This window comes from Tupaia chinensis, unplaced genomic scaffold, assembly GCF_000334495.1.
Source record: "Tupaia chinensis unplaced genomic scaffold, TupChi_1.0 Scaffold000499_1, whole genome shotgun sequence".
NCBI classification, from domain to species: Eukaryota; Metazoa; Chordata; class Mammalia; order Scandentia; family Tupaiidae; genus Tupaia; species Tupaia belangeri.
Window position 1 is genome coordinate 268238 of NW_006160011.1, and position 16360 is coordinate 284597.

The following is a 16360-nucleotide window of genomic DNA, read 5'->3' on the forward strand; positions in this document are numbered from 1 at the left end:
GAAAACCTCTCAAAAAAAAAAAAAAAAAAAAAAAGAACAGGGCTCAGCACAAAGTAAATGCTCAGTATGTACTGGATAGCATTATAATTCTTTATACTTCCCAGTTTCCTGCACAGAGAAGATCCTGAATACATTCCTTGGTCTTGATGAAATGGTTACTACTGCTGCAAGCCACTCATTTCAGAAGTTAAGTTTTACATTTAGTAAGTACCAGTGCAGGATTTCTGAGGCATCTCATCCTTTATTGGGAATGAGTATTCATCCTGATATCTAAATATGAGGTTCAGCCTTTGGGATAAAAGGTGACTATAGCGTGTCCCCTAGCACCAGCTCTGGGGCTGGTACTATTGAGTAGAATTAGTCTTAGCACAGAAGAAGCAGTATTCCACATGGCTGACCAGGGTTCGAGTCCTAGCCCCATAAGCTTGAAAAACACTTTGAGTGTACATGTCAAACATCCTGATAAACGTAAAGAACATCCTGTCCAAGGGTAAAGAATTAGAGAAAAAAGGATGATAGCATGACCAGGCTTCACTGGGGAATGTGTGCACACATGCTCTCTCACTTCCTTTCACTCATATACACATACATGCCCTCTGGCATTAAAAAATAACAACAACACACATACACACACTCACACTCACACTCACACACACACCCATTGGAAATTTAGATGTCAATCTAACCCCCAGTCCCTGGATGATTAATTTTTCAACCACCTTGAGCTTCTTCATCTGTAAAACGGATATAATGTCACAATATGTCTAAATGATAATTCAATAATCCACTCTTAGAAAAATGCCTGGCACATAGTAAGTGTTTAATAAATGTTTTATAATATAATAAGAGAAATCTGACTACTAGAATCAAATTCCCTTTGATGAGAAGCACATTCAAAAATCTTCTCCCATCCTAGCTGGAAGATGTTCTGGGGGTCCTTATAGGCCCTAGAGATACAGGGAGATATAAAGATGTCCTCTTAAACTGTGCTGTTCGAAAGAAAGAGTGAGAGCTAAAGCTTCTGGTCCCAGCCTTGGCATCTGGGGCCACTGCCTCTCAGAAACAGCTGCTCCCTCAACCCCTGCCACTCACAGGCTGGAAGGGTGAGGGGAGGTACATCTAAGCAGATGACCCCTGGGACCTACAGGTCAAACACAGTCTGGGAAGAGGAGGGACCCAAGGAGCAGCAGCTGCTGTTTGCTAGGCTGGATCTCTTGGGAATTATTTGTTTAAGTTTCAATGGAATGATTTTAATTTAGTGGATCTATGTTTTATGTTTATTTTATGTTTTCAAGAAAAGAGTTTCAATCTGCAGTTTATTTCAGGAAAGCCCCAGACCTCCCTTGAGGTTGTTGATAGTAATTTAAGTACTCAATTATTTGGTCTAATAGGAGAACAACTGTTAGGGGTCACAGGCTTGACCAGGGGATCCCAACATCAACTACCACGACTCCTCCTTCTGCTTTTGTTATTATTTAATTTTATTCTTTTAAACAAAGAATATAGTGACATGATTTTAAATTCTTAATCTACAAAAAAAAAAAAAAAAAAGTATTCCCTTTATCCCCACCCTCTAGTTCATTCCATAAAGGCAGGTACTTTCCCAGTCCCTACGTTTGCTTTTTAGATCCTTCCCATGACGTTTTTAATGCCCAATCAGGCAAATCTGTGACTATATTTGCTTTTTCTGTCTTATTTTATGTAGCTCTTTTTAACGGGGAATATTTCTCAGATCTCCACGATGGCTGCTATGTTTTTGCTTCCATATGCTAAAACAGATACTGAATTTAGTGACGTTTCAAATGAACTAGTGTTTTATTAATAACATCTGAATTTATTTTTAAAATTCTCTTATAGGTGCTTCAGAACACCTACACTATGTTGTATCATGCAGCAGCTCAAAGGAACTAGGTAGCTCTAACTGTTTTAGTACTAAAAGATTTACTAAAAAAAAATAAAAAGTCAGTTTTGGAATAACCACTTACACTATGATACCAGTTATATAAAAGCTATCTCCCAAATACTCTAAATTTAGTAGGTGCCTACATAAAAGGATACAACACTCTCCAGAAAGCTAAATGCCACATCAAGAAAAATGGAGAAAGGAAAGAAATGGATGGGAGTCAGGGTGCACGGTCAGAAGGGTCATTAGCAGAGCACACCCCGCACTGGGACAGACCATTAGGCGGCACTCATTGTCTAAGGCTAGCATTCACAGGTTTGGTCGGTGCACATGCCAAACTGTTGTTAGGCATTTTAAGTCTCACCCCTGGTCATTAGCCTTATCTTTATTCAAATGCTTTTCAGCAAATAAATTCATGCATTTCTTTTGAAATTCATCTTATATATTAGAAAAGATTATATGTCCAGGGCATATTTTATCCACAAATAAAAGGCTTAAAGAATGTTTCTTCAACATTTCCAGCTGGATTCAAATGCATCGGGAACCTCACCCACCTCCAGCCTGGGAATGGCCTCTCTGTGTGCCAAGATGGACTAACCTCCTATTGTGTAAGTCCCAATGCAATCTATCTTCTCAGCCTGAGCCACTTGGACACTGAGAAATAAACGAAGAAGATCTCTCTCTAAAGTCATCCCCACCTAATAGCTGCAACAATGAGGACGCATCCAGAAGTCATCTCTGACAACTCCCAAGGGTTGGCAAATCTTTTCATAAAGGGATAGATAGTAAATATTTTAGACTTTGTGGGCCAGATGGTCTCTGTGGAAATCATTCAACTCTGCCATTGTAGCACAATCCTAACAATATGGAAGTGAATGGGTGTGGCTGGGTTCCAATAAAACATTCTTTACAAAAACAGGCTTCCGGCAGGCCATGGTTTACAACCCCCTGAGGCTGACAGCTAGTACTGCCAATACCTTGTCTCTCTCTAACTCATCACTAGCCTGAGAAACCAAAAACCTAATGCCAGATGGACAGTCTGAATCCTTGATAACACCTTATACATTAAGAGATCTATACAGAGTAAAATGTCCGAAGGAATTCCACCTTGGCATTGCCTAGTGCTCCCAAAGATAAAGGACTCTATGAGGGCATGTAATGCTCAGTTTCCCATACTCAAAGAATTATGGTCCTCTATATGCACAAATTCACCCTAGAACACCTACTGGGGAAAACATAGGAGCTAGGTAGAATAGTTAAGTTTCAATTTTGCTTCTTAAATCTGTATTCCCTTCTCTCTGCATTGAACGCTTGTCTCCTTAATTTAAGTAGAAGTATAGCGAACTGAAATGTAGAAGTCAGTCACAAATCCTACCTAGGTTAGGCAGACTTTCCCTGATAAGACCCTATCTATTGTAAAGCTCCCACATCACACAAGAAATCTATCTTTATCTTAAGTAATAAGCATTATGCCAGTCAATCTCTCCATGGCAGGTTGACACATCATTAAACCAAGGCATGAGGATTAAAAAAAAAAAAAAAGGCCCCATCAAACCATCACTCTTCCTTTTTCTTTTATATATACAATGTAATAAAAGCAACTCTTAAAATTACAGGATGTCTTGCACTCAGCCTGACCAAGTAGGGTTATTTCAGGTTTTCTCCAAAGTTGCCACACCAATTGCAGTGCTAATTTCAAAGAAGATACTGAATGAGTGGCTGAAGAAAAATAAGAAAAAAAAAAGAAAAAAAAATCATTTTCAGTTCCTCCTAGAGATTGTTCAGTTTTTGTTTTTCTTTCCTTTTTGTACTCAATTAGAGATTAAGGGATGTGGAGGAAGATCTAAAAAAATTGTGATTAGCGTGTTATTTTTTTCCTTCTTGTTCCCAATTAATAGATGTGTTTCTTCTTTCGCTAGAGATGCACAGTTATTAAATCATGATGTCTTTCTTTAAAAAAACAATTTATAGCAGAGGGCTCCATACTGCTGCCACTTCTGCAAGGTTGCTTATAATTGCTCCATGCAATGCTTTGACTAATTAAATCACACAAGAGATTGTTTCTTAGTAACACACCTGGTCCATGCTTTGTTGTTGGCTTTCATTAAAGCACTGTGTCTCATGCTGCCATGTAGCATGAAAGGATATTAATCAGGTAAATGGCCATTAAAAGTCATATCAATGTTTGCTGTGCAGTGATTGTTTTCTTAAATCTTGAACAAAGGAGGTTTCTTTGAAATCTAAGCGCTGGCCTCCAACTACCAGAGAGAATAGCCACATTGAAATACTTTGTTTTTCAACCTTACCAAGAAGAAGAAAAAAGGAACAAAATGCAAGGTGTGGCAAGAAGAAAGATTATATTCTCCTTGTTCCACTGGGCTATTTGGGGCAAGGAGGGACACGTTGAACAGACTGAAATCAGTGTAAAGCAAATGGGGGACATCAGACAGGAAATACTCTCTAATGGTCCCCAGTTCCCTGGGATGAGAAAGCTCTACTTTGGAAGAGATGCTGCTAATTAGGTTGCATTTCAAATCTCTGGCTAGAAATCAGAATGCCCAGGGAATCCAATGATACTTATATATTAAACTGAAAAGGAAAAATGTTGTTAAATGTTTTCTTGTGTCAACAAAGCACTGTTTATAATTTTACTGTTTGAGGACAACACCTAGACTTGAGACGTGGTCATGACAGTTTGATTTCTGAATTTCTCTGTCCCTCACCCCTTGACTCAGCCCCTCCAAATCAATATGTATTTATATAGCCTAGCCCAAGTCCAGCAGAGCAAACATTTCATTCAAGATAGGGCAGGAGGAGACAGTTGCATAAATATACTACCAAAAAAATGGCTGTTTCCCAAAGGCACCCACGTACAACCTTGGATTCCACAATCTTTTCTTCTTTTCTGCCATAAATGACTATTTGTTTTCAGTTAATTAAGTAGTCTTGCTGAGGCTGAGATTAAGCATTCTGCTTAAGAATCCAGGTTCTGGAAAACAAAACCTTCGGATGGAATCCTAGGTCTGCAACTCCATGACTGCCTGACTGTGAGAACATTATTAAAACCCTCTATGCCTTGGTTTTCTCATGCATAAAATGCACAAATAACAGTAATAACCTCCTATAGTTATGAGAATAAAATGAATATATTATATGTATTATACATAGTCCGAAGTTTGTGTGTGTATATATATGTGTGTATGCAGTGTCTGGTACATAAGTCCTCAGTAAATGTTAGCTGTAACACTCTCAAAAGCTGCCAAAGGCTCACAGTGTATGCTTTTATTCAAAACTGAATGCCAAATGGAGACTCAGTGACTAAATACTCTCAGATGGGTCATCCTTTGTGACAACGTACCATAAGAGAAAGCTGTGAACTTGAATTGGTTCTCACTGAATCACCCGGAAAATTAAACCATCTACCCTGCAAGAGGCTTCTGCGAAAAGCCAAGAGCATTCCCACCTGGGCTGCCCTCAGGACAGTTGTCTATGCGGTTCCCAGAACAACAGCACCCAGAGGACGGACCGGGGGTCAAACCCAGCCAGTGCTGCACTCTGTACACGAGAGGGCCTAGATGCCAACGGGGCCTTTCCAGAGGACCTCTGGCAACACTCCCTTCTATGTAGCCACGGCTGTCACACAGGATTTACACGGGACTTACACTTCTTAGAGGATAGAGCCGCGAGTGATAGAAAAACCACTCAAGTTAGCTCAGGCAAGAAAGGAGACAGAGAACTTTCATAACTACAAGTCCGGGGATGGCTAGTACCTGGGCATGTAACCACCAGCCTCCCTCCTGGCTTCCTGCGGCAGAATCCCATTGTGCAGGTCCAAGTCCTCCCAAATGAGGAGAATCAGGTGATTGGCAGCACCTACAACTACATGCTGCATTTGCGCCTGCGCAGCTCTCAAGCACCAGAGAACATGCCCCTCATTGGCTCAGATCTTGTCACGTGCCCATCCTGACCCAATCACTCTCGGGGAAGAGAGTTTATCTGCTGATTGGCCAGCTCTGGTCACGGGGTAGTCCAGGTGTGCTGGATGGTATAAATATCAACGGACCTTCTTGGGTTGGAGCTGGAAATCGCGAGTAGGAATGAGATGCTGCTCTTAGAAATAGCATGATTGCCCGGTAAAGGCAGACTTTCCCTAGAGTGGAAAAAGAAGGCGGCCATGGAGAACTGATGTGAGAGTTGGGAGAGAGTGAAAAGACAGGCGTCCTCCTTGTTTGCTGCTCTCCTGCCCTGTCTGAAGAGGGTGCTGACCACTGGACTACCTTGTAAATATCTGGAATCCCCTGCACCGCAGCCAGGATTTCAGAAACTGACTTAAATCTTGAAGGCTATAGTTCTTACACCAACTGCAAATTATTGGTAAAAGCACCTGAGGAGATTTTCAAACATGTCACTGTCTGAACTCAAGCACCGAGAGATTGATTTAATTATTGGAGGGGAGGACTGGAAGAGGCAGAATATGGGTATTTGTAAAAAGCTCCCCCAAGTGATTCTGTTGAACAGCCATGATTAAGAACCTCTGTCCTAGGGCATCTGTCTACCTACCATTGTCTAGTGAACTTGTTCACAGAAGGGAGAACCCTCGTCCTTGTTAAACAGACTACAGTAATTTTCCATATTCCAGGCAAGATTTTAAGGTTAGGGAATTTGAGCTGGGGATCCTTAAGAGGAGGCTGAAGGGAGAGAGACTGCTCTCTTGGAGGAGGAAAGAATATTAATAGGTGTACGCTTTATCTTCCCGTTGTTTTGCTTTCACACTGCTCCTTCTGATATCTTTTTGTCCTTGTCTTAACAGCCACGATGTCATCTATATGATTACAAAATAAATTGTGGAAAAGGTGGAACTTCTAGAAAATGTACTTGGAGGAGGAAATTATTCTCCCGCCCATATTCTTGCTGACTACCAGTTTTATTGTTTCTCCCGAGAAAGGAAAACTCCCTTTTTCATTGGTTGCAGAAGACCTCATTAGACGTGTGTATGAGTTCTACTTTTACTAATTACAAAAAGAGAGTTGCTGTTTAAGAAGCCAATGTTCTGATGAGAAAGTGAAAATAACTAGCCTACATATTAACTGTAAACTATTTCCACTTTTTATATTGAATGCCAAGGCTGAGTTTCTAATCTACTTTGATTCACTATACTGTTTGTACCTACATATCTTGCTTGTTTTATTAATCTGTGATTCTCTTTACCATTTAACAGGCTCAAGAAAGAGTTAATTCATAAAGAGTGGGTCTATAATAGGTTTATAAGCAGTAAGTTAAGAATACCTGGAGAAACCAGCAGTTAGCGTAATGGCTATGTCCCTGGACTCCCATGTAATTGACCGAGGTTCAAGTCCCGGACCCAGTGGCTTAAACTCATGTCGGGCACATGTGCATGAGTGCCCAAGATCACAAGAGAGAATGGATAAAAAGGGATTGCAGCGTGGCCATCCACCCTGGGTGGGGGGTGATTTCTCACTTTCTGTCTCTCTCTCTCTGTCTTTCTGGTGAGCGCACATGCCCTATAGCAAAAACCTCTATTTAAAAAAAAGAAAAAGAAAAAGAAAAAGAAAAAGAAAAAGAATACCTGGAGTAAGTGTCTTGAAGTCATCATCAGTGTGGGCAACTATTATATTCCTCCAAAAGAGGCATCCTTTGGCACTGAAGATAGTACCAAGAAACTTCCGGAATGAACCTTTCCCACCTTAGTATATCTAGTACTCCAATTTTTTATATTATTAAGATTTAGCAGATTTCATCAGATGTCCTTGTCTTCCCCTGACTCCTCATACTCAAAGTTATCCTGTCACTGTGAAAGTTTTGTTTGTTTCTTTAGGGAGGTTTTTTGCTGTATGTGCCATGCGCTCACTAGAGAGACAGAGAAAGACAGAGAGACATATAGCGAGAAATCACACCCCTCCCCCCCCAGGAAGGATGGTCACATCACAATCCCTTCTCCTCCATTCTCCTCTCAGGATTTCGGGCACACACTCATACACACCCAGCATGAGGTTTTTGTTTTGTTTTTTTTTTAATTATTTATTTTATTTTATTCATTTATTTATTTATTTATTTTTAGTTTGACCAGAGAGAGACAGAAGGTGAGAATGAGAGAAAGAGGAAGTGAGAAAGCAAGCCACCAGATTCAGGACTCGAACCCTGGTCGGCCATGTGGGAGTGTCCAGCACCTTAACCACCACGCCACCTGCTGGTCCCACCCAGCATGAGTTATAAGCTGCCAGGTCCAGGACTCGAATTGCAGTCAACTACATGAGAATCTAGTGATGTAACCATTATACCATCTGCTGGTCCCTATGGAAGTTTTATTATACCTGTTGTTTTGTTCTATACATTCTCTCTTGTATTTGTTAACCACATTCTATTTTATAGAATACTTTTATGTTTGTTTCCATATTTTTGACTTCATAGTCACCCTGTAATAATGAAGTATGTTAAGAATACAAATGCTGTTAATGACTCTACTCTTTAGGTTATGTCTTAATTAATACATGAATGCACAATTCCATAGCATATTTTTAAAAAATACTTTGGCATATGGCCATGCAAATGGTCTTCCCTGATGGATAAATAGGATTTCCATGTAACTCAAAAGCAGTGTTGTGGCTACCTAGCATTGTGTGCTACAAACACCTTCAACTGATCTTTGATTGCACCTTTCTATTAAATAAGAATCAAATTCAAATGGACACATGGACTAGAAGGAAAGAGAGAGGAGAGACAGCTGTTGAATGACAGGGCTGGGTAGGAATTATAGTAAACTAGCAAACACAATCCACTTGTTTCCATGAAAACACAAGGGCTATGTGTTGCCAGATCTTCCCCTGTCTCAAGAGAAGTTGTTAGTCTGGATCACTGTGTAATCTCTTTTCTCTTAAATTATGGTAACTAGGAGTCAGGCAGTGCTGGAGAGGTAACTGAACTGGACCCACAAAGAAAATGTCCTAGGCCTCCCTGGGCAAGCTGAATGAATGCACTTCTGCCTGTGATTCAAGCCAACTGAGACTGCTGAGGTGCCTCTCTTTTAGAAAAAAAACTTTATCAAAAGACATTAAAGAGATATTTCTTCAAAAACATTGTGATACCTAATCTTATTTATTCTCTTTTTAACACTATTGGTCAAAGCAGCCATTTATTTCTAAGTGTGTTTAACCCACAAGTCATCATTTATGACTTCTGCACATCCCTCATTTTTTCCCATGTGATTAGCTCAGGATTAAGAATGACAACATTAGGACCAGCAGTTAGTGTAATGGCTATGTTGCTGAACTCCCATGTAGTTGACCGCGGTTCACGTCCCAGACCCGGTGGCTTAAAACTCATGCCAGGCGCATGTGCGTGCGTGCCCAAGATCCCAAGAGGAGAACAGAGGAGAAGGGATTGCAGCATGGCCATCCCCCCTGGGGGGTGATTTCTTGCTTTCTGTCTCTCTGTCTCTCTCTGTCTGGCGAGTGCACGCGCCCTATAGCAAAAACCTCTCCAAAAAAAAAAAGAATGACAACATCACTGACTCAGAACAGCCAAATCACTATGTACCAGGAGTGAGAAATGACCATGTCAAATTATCTTTACCTGTACCTTACCAACACTTTCACCAAACAGTGTTGACTACTGTCTCCATTTATTCCTGTTGTACCATCAATATAATTCTGACAACGTACACGTAGCATTGAATGGCAATTATTCATGTAGATGTTTCTCTGCTACTAGGCAGTGAGCTCCTTGAAAGCTAAAAACGGTCTTTTTCACCTTCCTGAGTCCAGTCCTTACATCACAACGGGCAGTTAACTAGTATTTAATAAATATAGAAAGATTTGTACCACTGCTTCTAAAAAGAACAAATTTAGTGATTTATAGGAATGAACACTACTGTGATGTTACATCATACATGTACACACAACAGTCCCATCATCACCACCACCTCCAAGCCCTATGATTGGCCCTTCCAGAAAGGTAAGCCCAATGTTCTTTATGATCAACAATAATAGTGGATGCAATTCGATGAATCGATGAGGTAGGCAATGATCTGGAACTGAATGCTCCCCCAGGTGGCCCCCCATTTCTATTGGACTCCTGAACCACATTTCTTCCTTCTGAGCTTTATAACTGATTTCAGCCTAGATTCCTTTGGCCTCTAACCAGGGGGCACAGGCCCTGCATTATGGCTTTCTATGTTACTTCCCTCACCTGAACAACTTGCTCCTCCTCATATCAACTCAAACTCCATCTTCTTTGGGAAAGTTATTTTTAAATTATGGTAACTAGGGTGCTGGGGAAAACTGACTGCTTCAGTCCCAGATAATATCTTTCTCCTCCAGAGTTTTGTAAGGCTGATTATCTATCTCTTCAACTTTGCCACGTATTACATTCAGTCTTTTCTATTTGAATGCATAGATGCATCCCTAAGAGATTATCATCATGAAAATTTCTATTTAAAGACATTTTTCTTTTGATAGAGAAAGCAGGAATTAAGGGACAGAAGCATCAGATTCACAGTAACAAAGATATATTTTCTGCCCCAGTTTTTTTAAAGTTAATTTTTTTCATAAGAGACAGGGGGTTACTTTGATAAGCTCTCACCATGCCAGTCAGAATCATGGACACATGCAAGTACACCCAGCATGTTCAGGTCTACCCAGGATCCAAACCTTGGCTTCCCATATGGCTCCAGAAACATGCAGCAGTGCCCTACCTCCTGCACCACCATGTTTGGGCCTGTCTGCACTAATATTAAGTATTCTTAATATTATTACAGGTGCTTGGTATAGCCATAAAATGTAAATATCACAGAACAAAAGCAGTATTAGAATAACCTTAACTTCTACTCAAGCAGAGTACTTTGTCTTTCATAATATTTTTGGCAGCTTTTCTCATTTATTCGTTCAACAGGTATTTATTGAACTCCTACTATGTGCCAGGCACTGATCTAGGTGGATGATATACAGTAGCGAAGATGAGACAAGATTTCTGCTGTCACTGAATTGGCATGACACTAGAACAAGGAAACCATTTCAAACATAAATTAGTACCATGAGAAAAAACAGGGTGACAGGCTAGAGAACACCAGGCCCATGAGGGAGGGAACAAGTTTGGCAGGCCAATGGAACATACAAAATGTAACACCTAAACAAAAATGGTTCCAAGGGCCAGCACATTAAGGTGGCCAGATCCCACAAGGTCATCCAAACAGTACAAGTCCCAGACCTAGCAGCTTGAGAAATACTCCAAGGGCATGTACACGGGTGCCCAAAATTACAATAGGAGGAAGAAATAGAGACAAGAGATTATGATGTGATTATGCTCTAAGGGGGATGCTTTCTCTCTTTCTCACTCTCTATCTCTCTCCTAGGAGCACACATGCCCTCTGGCAGATTTAATTCTTAAAAAGTTCCATCATAAGCACACATATTTTTTTCCACTGAAGTAGATGTTTTTGGCTCTCTGACTGCTTAGTACTTAACATTTTAACTGAAGTAAAAACAAGCACACAAGGAAGTACACAACCAAAAGTGTACAGCTCAATGGATTTTCTACAAGTGAATATGTCCGTGTATCTACCCAGATCACGAAACTGAACACTACTAGCCATCATCACCCCCAGAAGTCCCTTTTACATCCTTTTGTGTGAATTATCTCCTTTTATCACCACAGATGGAATTTTCCTGGTTTTTAAATTTATATAAATGACATCAAAGTATTACTTGGTAGTCTTTTGTATACAATGGATACATCCAATACAGTGTATTATATGGACCTGATAGAAATCATTGCCTCCAAATCTCATGAAAAGGTAGAGCTGTAGTTCCATAAGAGAAAGGAAGAAGATGTTCGGTACCCAGATGATCCACTAGGATGTCTGTTGGTCTCACTTGACAAAATTTACCTGTAAATGCACAAGTCTGACAGATGGCTTCGGAAGAGCCCAGTGACCATGAGTTCAGACTGTTCAGGAACAAGGATCTGGATCACACCACCAGGTAAGCCATGGAGTCCAGCAGAGGTACTAGCCTAGGGTGAGAAGCATCCAGAGCAGCAGAAGAAGGAAGTAGAGAGTATTAACTATGACCCTGAGACCAGCTGTGAGTGGCAGGAGCTGAAGATTATCCCACTAACTTTCACTGTTTAAATTTCCCTCAGAAAAAGATGCTTATATCAGTTCTGGGAAATTCTCAGCCTCTACATGAAGAGAATCTGAATGGAACATGGGGTAGACTGTAGTGGATGCTATAATCTGCCACATTTGGTAAATGACGTATCCACCAGGTCTTGCCTCTGGTACAAACATATATGATTGGTTTTCTGGCTTTGCATTGTATGTCCACTTAACACATCCAGTTCTCCAAATATTTCATTCCTTCCTCTATTGACTGGCAGAGTGATTCTTCGCCAGCATCTTTGGCTTCACTGGCATTTCTACCTTGTTTGGGGTAGGCCCTCATTATTTCCATCCTTGTAGAAATCAGCCTAATAGTGTGTCTGTGTCATCATCCAAGGTCCTTGCTGGGATGTTAAGCTTTGTATATTGATAGTGTTCCCAAACCAATAAACTCTTATCTATCCTGAATGTTCTCTCTCCCTCTAGATACAGAACCATCAGAATATAGTCCTATGAGTATTTTCTGATTTCTGCTGGTTTCAACATCCTGCTGGGTGTTAGCTAGATTCTGCATTTCCTTTCAAGTCTGCTCCTTTTCCGCCTTATCGGGCCCAGTACAACCTACTCAGGTTATCATGGACTTGACCCTTGTTATTTATAGGCCTATTCATGACAATAAATGGGGAGGAGCTGGCACAGGTCTTGCAGGAGAGAGGTGTTTGCAATCTTCAAATGAGGGGAAACAGTGGCTCCTTTGGAGGTGTGTGCACGATTTCCATAGGTTGAAAAGTTCAGAGGAACCTTGATATTAGAGGTTTTAATCTGCTTTAATTTTCCTCTTTCTCAGTCAGTACTCAGGGATAATAGACATGCCTATGTTTATGGTTTGACTTTTGCAACTCTAAAACAGAGCTGATGAAGTCTCAGATTTGGTCCTCAACTTTCTCTGTCATTTCCCTGTAGGAAATTAAAGCCTCTTTATTTGCTACCAAGGAGGCCCTCTGGATTTCATCTTTACCTTTTAATTACCAATTAATCACTCTCAACCTTTTGTTACCTTTTTTCCAAAGCATTAATGAGGCTTGCCAACTGCTATCCAGGCCCACTGTCCTTTATGTTATGGTTAGCACCATGTTTCTCAAATGGCCTGCTATTTTACCAGCTTGTGAATATCCTTCTGCCAGTATGCTATCCTACTTTACTACCAGTAATAATTCTAATAATTGCATTGCTACCTTATGCCAGAGGCTATCTGTGTTCCATTCACCACCAATAAAGAGTCTTCGTTGCTACTCAGGCATCTGGTGATACAGCTCCAAAATCCCATCTGCTGTCTCCAAACACTTCTAGTACCAACAGTTGTCAGTTTAGGTTCCCAGAAAGCAGGATTTGAAATGGACTCTAGTGTGTGGGAGGTTTAATAGACAGCTTCTGAGATCAACACCCACAAAAGGGATGTGAATGAAGCAGGACTGAGTAGAGGGAGAAGTTGAGCTATGATACAGTCTCAACAAAAGCCTCAGCCAACTGTATGTGGAACTCTAAAGCGAGGAAGCTGAGACCATATGCATCCATATCCACCAGTCACTGGATAAGGCTGCTCAGAGAAGGGAGTGTGGCCATGGGCAAAATGACTTTCTTCACCTGAGTCAATTGTAAAATGCTGAGGGTGCTGCTTACAGAGAGCCCTTGGCTGTTAGCCCACTTTAGAATGCAATGTATTGATCATTTCCTACTTGAATTTATTTCTATTTCTCTGTTCCAAATACTATTATTTCTCTCCTCTCTTATTGCTTTGGACCTCTGATATGATGATAAATACAAATAATGGTAATCAACATTTTTATATCATTCCTGATTTCAGGGAGAGAACTTTAACATTTTCCTTTTAAATGTCATACTTACCGTAGGTGTTTTGCATGTGACTTTTATTATATATCAATTCCCCTTCTTGGCCTGGAAAAATGACCTGGTGGTTGAGGGACCTGAATCCCACTGACCATGGTTAGAATCCTGGCCATGGTTGCTTAGAAAGCATGCTGGGCACATTTTCATGCATGCTCAAAATACTGATAGGATGGAGAAATGGAGGAAAAGGGATTGCACTGTGCCCAACTGGGGAGTTTTTATTCTCTCTCCATCTCTCTGTCTCTCAGAATCTCTTTGATGCGTGCATGCTCCCCTCTGTCAATTAAAAAAAAAATCTTTTGCTAGTTTTAAAAACAAATGTTGAATTTAATCAAATGCATTTTTTGGCCATTATTGAAATAATGATGTAATCTATTGAGATTGCTGTCTTTTATTCTGTTCATATAGCAAAATATAGTAATTTTAAGGTATTAAACTAAACTTAGATGTCTGAAGTAAACACAGCTTGGTTTGTCTTTCTTTTTGCACATCTTTTGTTATTATTTGCTATAATTTTGGATTAAAATTTTTACATCTTTGTGTTTGAGAGATTCACCTATAAATTTCCCTTCTGGTAATACTTTGTCAGATTTTGCTTTCCAAGATATGCTGGCTTCATAACATGAATCATTAACTATTCTTTCTGCTTGTATAAGACTGGTATTATTTATTCCTTAACTGTCGGGACCAATTCATTAGAAACCTATCTGAGGCTGAAGTTTCTTTGTGGAAATTGGTTGTAGAGGACACCTTTTCTTTACCAGATATAAGACTATTCAGATTTTTTTTCTTCTAAAGTCAATTTTAATAAGTGTTATTTTATGAATATATCCATGTCATATAAGTTGTCAAGAGTTTCCACTTAGATTCTAATCCTTTTCCATGCATCCTTCTGGTACTTTTTACTTGTTTTCTTTCTCCTTTTATTTTTTTAGAGGTTTTTGCTATAGGGCGCGTGCGCTCACCAGACAGCAGACAGAGACAGAAAGTGAGAAATCACCCCCCAGGGGGGATGGCCATGCCTCAATCCCTTCTCTTCCCTTCTCCTCTCGGGATCTTGGGCACACATGCACACATGCCCGGTATGAGTTTTAAGCCACTGGGTCTAGGACTTGAACCACAGTCAACTACATGGGAGTCCAGCGACATAGCCATTACACTAACTGCTGGTCCCTTCTTTCTCCTTTTTATCTTGAGCTACCTTTAAATTGGAAATTGAGTGAAAAACTGAATGAGATTAGTGGGCTGACTTCTCTGCATTTCCTTTCTCTCTCTTATCTTTACTACTCAAATCCTCCTACCAGTCCTTCACACTTTTTTCAGCTTTTCTAGTTGCTCTTAGTAGAGGTGTTGGTCTGCTCATCCATAATATCTTGAAATGGAAATATTCCCCATATTGTTAAATGTCTGATTGATGTATGAAAATTGTATTCTGTAATCAATCTAGCTCATATTCAAGCATTATTAAGAATATTTGCTCTGTAGCAAAAATACCTGTATAGTCTTGCATTGCATTTTACTTCTTCTCTACTATATAGCAATCCCCCAAAAGATAGAAACCATGTATCTCTGAATAGAGAAATAAATTTGAGTACAGGTGCTAAACAGTTATTTATACAATTTGCAAAACACTAGAATTACCATCACTTTCAGCATATCAGAGATGCTCAACTAATGTAGCCTATTATTATCACTATTATTATTTTATTAGATTTCTGTAAGGCAAACCCTCAGCAAAACAATGAAGAAAATTATCACAGTAACAAAATTGACTGAGAATGATCTAACCATTTACCAAACTCAGCAAACTTGGTTAACAGACAAAGCAATCATCAGGTAAAACTAAATGCTTGACTCTTTCTTACCTAAAGACTGTAATTGTCATCGGTATCTTAATCTTGTTAAAATCATGAACGATCAAGTTTTAGACCACATACGCGCATAAAACACTGTGACACAATCATAAAATACACATGCCAGCGAAGGAAGATACATGTGGAGAGACGAAAAATCAACTGATAAATTCAAAATTCAACTAAACTGTCCACCCTAGCTATTTTAAAGAAAGGAAAAATTTGAAGAGTGTGAAGTCTTTCCATTTGTCTGGACATAAGCCAGCTTCATCAATGGTTTCCTGAGTTTGTTTTATTTGAGACTGTACAACGTCAAGGTGTTAGTATTAACCAAACTGACCCATGTCATTAAGAGAGAAATTAAGTCGAACAGACCAAACTTTGTCAGAACAGCCATTTTTCAATCTATTTTGAAAAATGAAGATAGATTCTGAATGCAGGTCAAAATATAGTGATAGCAAAACTTCTAGTTAGCCTGGTTAAACTCTGCTCTGAAATGTCTTTTGTTAACCTGATTGCTCAGTTTAGAACTCCATTACCCTGTGTTTAAAACAAAGGCACCCCATTCAAAGCAGGCTATAA